The sequence below is a fragment of the Gopherus evgoodei genome, unplaced genomic scaffold (genome assembly GCF_007399415.2).
Source record: "Gopherus evgoodei ecotype Sinaloan lineage unplaced genomic scaffold, rGopEvg1_v1.p scaffold_31_arrow_ctg1, whole genome shotgun sequence".
Classification (NCBI taxonomy): domain Eukaryota; kingdom Metazoa; phylum Chordata; order Testudines; family Testudinidae; genus Gopherus; species Gopherus evgoodei.
Genome location: NW_022059983.1, coordinates 6,309,928 through 6,315,927, shown reverse-complemented (window position 1 = coordinate 6,315,927; position 6,000 = coordinate 6,309,928).

The following is a 6,000-nucleotide window of genomic DNA, read 5'->3' as shown; positions in this document are numbered from 1 at the left end:
CAACTAAAATAGACGCCCAGGGCAAAGCAGAAAAACCCGCGGGCTGCACTTGTTTTCAGATCCTTTGGCTGTCATTGATGTGCGTGCGCGCGCGCGCGCACGCGCACACACACACACACACACACACACACACACACACACACACACACAGAGTGCTCAGGAAAACCCCAGGGCAGGTTCACACCTCATTTCCTTTGAGCTTGTGAGTCACTCCTCACTGGGCCGGGAGCTCACCCCCGCCGAGCTCTGCCCTGCCCCGGGTTCCCTGCTAAGCGCGGGGTGGGCAGAGAACTGATCTCCTGGGTCACAGCCAAAGGGGGCTTTGCAATTCCGCCCAGTCCAACATTAACCACAGTTGAACTTTGACTACTGCTTGTAGGATGACCAGATGTCTTGATTTTATAGGGAGTGTCTTGATTTTTTGGGTCTTTTTCTTATATAGGTTCCTATTACTCCCCACCCCGTCCTGATTTTTCACATTTGCTGTCCGGTCACCCTAGCTGCTTGGGCGGGAAAGGGAGATCTACATCAGCAAAGCCCCTGATCTCGCTGCTCTGCGGCTGCGCTGGCTGGAGGGCCCCCGGGTTCATCTGGAGACTCCAGCGTTGGCATTGCTGGAGCCGTTGGCGTCTGTCCAGCCCTGCTACCAGGGAAGGTGTTTTCCCGCCCCAGCCCCCGCCGGATGCCAGCAGTTGTTAGCTGATGCCCCAGGCCCTGGATCGTGCAGACAGGGAAGTGGGGGTGGGGGGCTTGCTCCCAAGGGCGGTGGGCACCGTGCTGCTCCACGGGGGTCCCCCATCCCAGCCATTGGACTGCCCTTGAGGTGACCATCTGTCCCATTTTGGCCAGGACAGTCCCCTTTATAAACACTGGCCTGACTTTTTTTTGGCAAAAGGGTCCTTAAAAATTATCAGTTGGCAAGAGCAATTATGGGACAAATGTCAACTTTTGTCAAGAAAAGTGGGGTGAGCAGCAATGTCTGCCCCCTGTGGAGGGGCCAAGGGCTTGTGCACAGGAGGGACAGGCAGGGTTCCAGCAACCAGTGACACCAGCCTTGCACAGAGAGGGGGTTTGGGCAAGCCATGCCATGGGGGGGCCTCACACCACCCTGGGCTGTGCTCAGTTTTTCCTTTGGGAAATATAGTCACTCTAACCAACTTCCCTCCCCATGCCAGGGAGAGAACCCAGCAGCCATGAGTCCCTGTTGGAAGGGCAGATGCAGCCCCTGCCCCTCCACTTCACTTTCAAACCACTGTCACCGGCTGTGATGCTGGGGAAAGGGAAGGAAGAGCTGCCTCACTTTACTCCCTGGGCTGGATCCGAGAACCCAGGAGTCCTGACCCCCAGGCTCTGCCCACTCTACCCAGGAGTATCCTGGTTTCCAGCCCCCCCCCCCACTCTAACCACTAGACTCTGCTCCCCACCTACAGTACAAACAGTTTTCCTTCCAACACCCAGCAATCACCCCTGGAGCCGTCAGACACAGGAGCAGGTCATGCTCAGAGCCGTTCCTGAGCCAGAAAAAAGTGTGTGCAAAAAAACCCAAGAGACACAAGTTAGGGCTGGTTCTGGGGCCTTGTCTATTTCACTGCACGGCTGGGCCTCCTGTGTGGCCTGAGCGGTTGGTCAATTTCCCCGGGCCTGGCCGGGTTGTTGTCGTTAGGAGGCTGGGAAACCGATGGTGAAATTCTGATACAGTCTTGATGCAACTTTCTGAGTCTGCCAAGACGCACCTGGGTCTGTTCCCCTGAATGTTGCAGAAACAAAGAGCAGTAGGTGGCTTCCATGTGCACAAAGCCCCACACCTTCCCCTCCAGCAGGCTCTGCATCAAGGAAGAAACAGTTCTGTTCCCCCCACAACCTCACTGCTGCTTGTGGCTTCCTGACTCCCATCCACTTGAGCTGCAGCCGTTCTCTTCACTCCTCTGCGTGCAAACACGACTTTGCGGAGCTGCCATGTGCCTTGGGCAGTCTCTCCGTTGTCCACAGCTCTCTCTACTCCACAAAAGGGTTTCATTGCTCCTTCAGCTGAGCATAAAGAAGGGCTGGGCGAGCCATTGTCCTTAATGAGGTCGTTGATTGTCTTTGGCCCTGAACACCGCCCCCGAAAAGGCACCATTGGCCCCTTTCAACATAAGAGTGCTCTTTTGCAGACCTTGTGTGAAACAGGAAATGTTAACAGCCTACTACTGCCGTGAAGTTTGAAAGAAAGAAAGAAAGAATCCAGAACACATCCCCAGCTGTATCACTTACAATGCTCAATCCCTTATGTAGCAATTTATATGTTCAGAGAAGCATCCAAAGATTAGTACCCCTGTGGTGGCTCATGCTGTCAGCTGACAAGAAGAAGGGAACACAGCCAGGCTTCCTGACATTCTGTTTGAACTGAATTAGTTGATCACTCAAAGCAAGGCTGCCCTCCCCACCCAGGTCTTCTGTGAGGTCCTCTCTACTCACTGGTATTTAAGGAGGGTCCAACTTGTCCTTGCAGATGTTGTCTTCCCCCCAGTAAGTTAGGAAAATTACACACCACCCCTGGGCACCTCTGAGAGGCAACACTTCCCCGCTCAGAAGCAGAGTTTGAGAGTAGGAAAGAAACTTTTAATGAAAAGAGGGAATTAACCTCAGGGAAAATATCACACGCAGGATTCATAAACATAAATCTGTGCACAGGACGCTCACCCCAGAGTGTGTGGGGCAGAGCCTTCTGCCTCCTGTTCTTGAGTTCTACAACCAAGAGTTCCTTTTCTGTGCCCCCTCTGCTCCCTCACCGCACCCCACTCACAGGGGTTGTCCTTGGTCAGTGAGGATCCAGGGTTCAGAGGCACATCTGTGTGAGTTCACCTTCCACCCGGGGAAGAAGGCACCTTGCTTGCTCCACCATCTGAGCACGTGCTTCTGCTGGCCAACCTGCCAGCCACCTTTCTGTTCCACTGTCCGCCCCGCTTGCCGCCCTGCCAGCTGCTGTTCTGCTGGCCGCATGCTCACCACTCCACCAGCTGCCATTTGGTCACCTTCTGCTGCCCCCTGCCTCGGCTGTGACCTCTGAAGGTCACTCTCTTGAGGTGTGTGATGTTGACAGTTTGTGTTTTAATGGCAGCAAAGAATCCTGTGGCACCTTGTAGACTAACATGAGCTTTCGTCATGCTCCAAAATGTCTGTTAGTCTATAAAAGCAGCAAAGAATCCTGTGGCACCTTATAGACTAACAGACGTTTTGGAGCATGAGCTTTCGTGGGTGAATACCCACTTCCTCAGATGCATGTAATGGAAATATCCAGGGGCAGGTATATATATGTGTGCTAGCAAGCAAGCTAGAGATAACGAGGTCAGTTCAATCAGGGAGGATGAGCCCCTGTTCTAGCAGTTGAGGTGTGAAAACCAAGAGAGGAGAAACTGGTTCTGTAATTGGCAAGCCATTCACAGTCTTTGTTCAATCCTGAGCTGATGGTGTCAAATTTGCAGATGAACTGAAGCTCAGCAGTTTCTCTTTGAAGTCTGGTCCTGAAGTTTTTTTGCTGCAGGATGGCCACCTTAAGGTCTGCTATAGTGTGGCCAGGGAGGTTGAAGTGCTCTCCTACAGGTAGCACTTCAACCTCCCTGGCCACACTATAGCAGACCTTAAGGTGGCCATCCTGCAGCAAAAAAACTTCAGGACCAGACTTCAAAGAGAAACTGCTGAGCTTCAGTTCATCTGCAAATTTGACACCATCAGCTCAGGATTGAACAAAGACTGTGAATGGCTTGCCAATTACAGAACCAGTTTCTCCTCTCTTGGTTTTCACACCTCAACTGCTAGAACAGGGCCTCATCCTCCCTGATTGAACTGACCTCGTTATCTCTAGCTTGCTTGCTAGCACACATATATATACCTGCCCCTGGATATTTCCATTACATGCATCTGAGGAAGTGGGTATTCACCCACGAAAGCTCATGCTCCAAAACGTCTGTTAGTCTATAAGGTGCCACAGGATTCTTTGCTGCTTTTACAGATCCAGACTAACACGGCTCCCCCTTTGATACTTGTGTTTTAATGGTCTCACCATCTCACCATCTCCTGCCATTACATTATTATTGCCACATATCATTTCCCGCAAGTGTGAAAATTTAAATTGATAAAAATAGAAAAAAAAATGCACAAAATTAAACTCCAATATTATCCATTGAAATTAAAATCAAATTCAAATTCTGCCAACCCTAAAAAGATTCTTTATTGAGGATTGTAGCTCCAGAGCTGTGCTGCCCCATTTCATCACTAGGGGTCAAACTAAGACTAAGCAGTTTCTCGACGGCTCCATCCACTAGAATGAACATTTTCCCCATTGAAAGAAAATTTCCAAAGACTTTGGTCTGCAGTTTGTTTTATTCAACACAACAATATAAAGGGGAAGCGAATCTGGCCGGGAGCCCAGGGCCCCTGGGAGGGGAAAGCAGCTGCTGACAGGGGCTAACACAGGAGGCCGGGGTGTTACCGAGTGCGGCGTGGCCATTGCACTGGGTGGGGAATCAGGAGAGAATCTTCAGCAGCAGAAGCCCGGCGAGGGCTGGGAAGGAGGAGCCCGGCTGGGCCTGGGGCTGTCCCGGCTGTGCCAAAAGCTGCTGTGCAGTTGATTGTAGTTGCATCGAGCCTTTCAAAGATCCCAGAGTCAATTTTTGATAGTGCACAAAAGGACTCAGCAGCGCAGTCCTGCAGGAAGTTCAATGTGCCACATACACCTGCGGGGAGTGTGGGGGGGGGGGAGCAGGTGATCACTGTCAGGAGGGAGACCCCACTGCATGAGCTGGTCTAGGACACAAGGACATCCCCCCCCTTTGCTCCTCAGAGTCCCACCTAGGCCCCCACAACCTCCATCTCCCCATCTGCTCTGGTCCCCCAGGCTGTCTGGCCCTGGATGTCCTCCCCCTCCCCCTCTGCTCTGATACAGACTCACTCTGTCTCCTTGAGCAAGTCACTTGCAGCCCTAATCTAGAGCCCATCAATGACACCTGGATTGGACCAAGCCTGTATTAGCCCCACCACTCAGCTAGCAAAGCAGCAGCACAGTGGGATTTCTAAGATGTTGTGTGGAGAATGAAGGCACCATAATGGGACTCTGAAAAACCAGGATCAATTCCCCGCTCTGCTACAGACTTCCTGTGTGACCTTGGGCAACTCACCTCATTGCCCTGTGTCTCAGTTTCCCCAGCTGTAAAACAGGGAGACTGCACCTTCCTTTGCCTGTGTAGATCACAAGCTCTTTGGGGCAAGGACTGTCACTAGGAACTTATTCAGTGCCTGGCACAACGAGGGTTTCCCATCTCTGCCTGGTCTGTGCAGCCCCTCATACACCAGGGACTCTCAATATTAAGCCAGTCCTTACAGCAAAGAGCTTACAGATCAAATTCTCTATAGGCAAAAAGTGGGAGGGGAAATGGAAGGAAGGAAAAGGGAAGCCACTGGCTCAAAGTCAAAAAGGAGCCGGTGCTGGAGTAGGACCCAGGCGTCCTGAAGTCCAGCCAATATCTCTACCCAGCAGAGCCCACAGCATCCTGTCCTAGAGTAGGAGTTTGGGGCAGATGTGAGACCTGGGGTCCAGAGGCCTGAACTGAACAATGTGCCAGGGGTAGACTCTGGGAACAAGTGGGAAGTGATTTTCCCTGGGGAATCTCTAGGGTGAGGCTAATGCACATTTTCCAAACCGGGTTACTCCAAACCAGCCCTGCGAAGCTACACGGGGAGAGGGGCATCTTTGTATGCTGATCCCTGGGACATGCTGACCCTGGGACGTTTCATCACAATTTTGTAAAATGGATGAATCTAAGAGTACAATATGCCACAAAGATGTGCACATCTTGTTTCTGGTCATAAAATGACAGACTTTATTTCAGCCTGTGTTGTCCGGGAGAAGACCGGGCAGCATGGGACACGTTTCTGTATAAGAATCTGGAACTGGGGGTGTGTTGGCATCGCCTTGCAATATAACCAAGGCTGAGGAGAGCCAAAGTGTAACCCAGGTGTGGC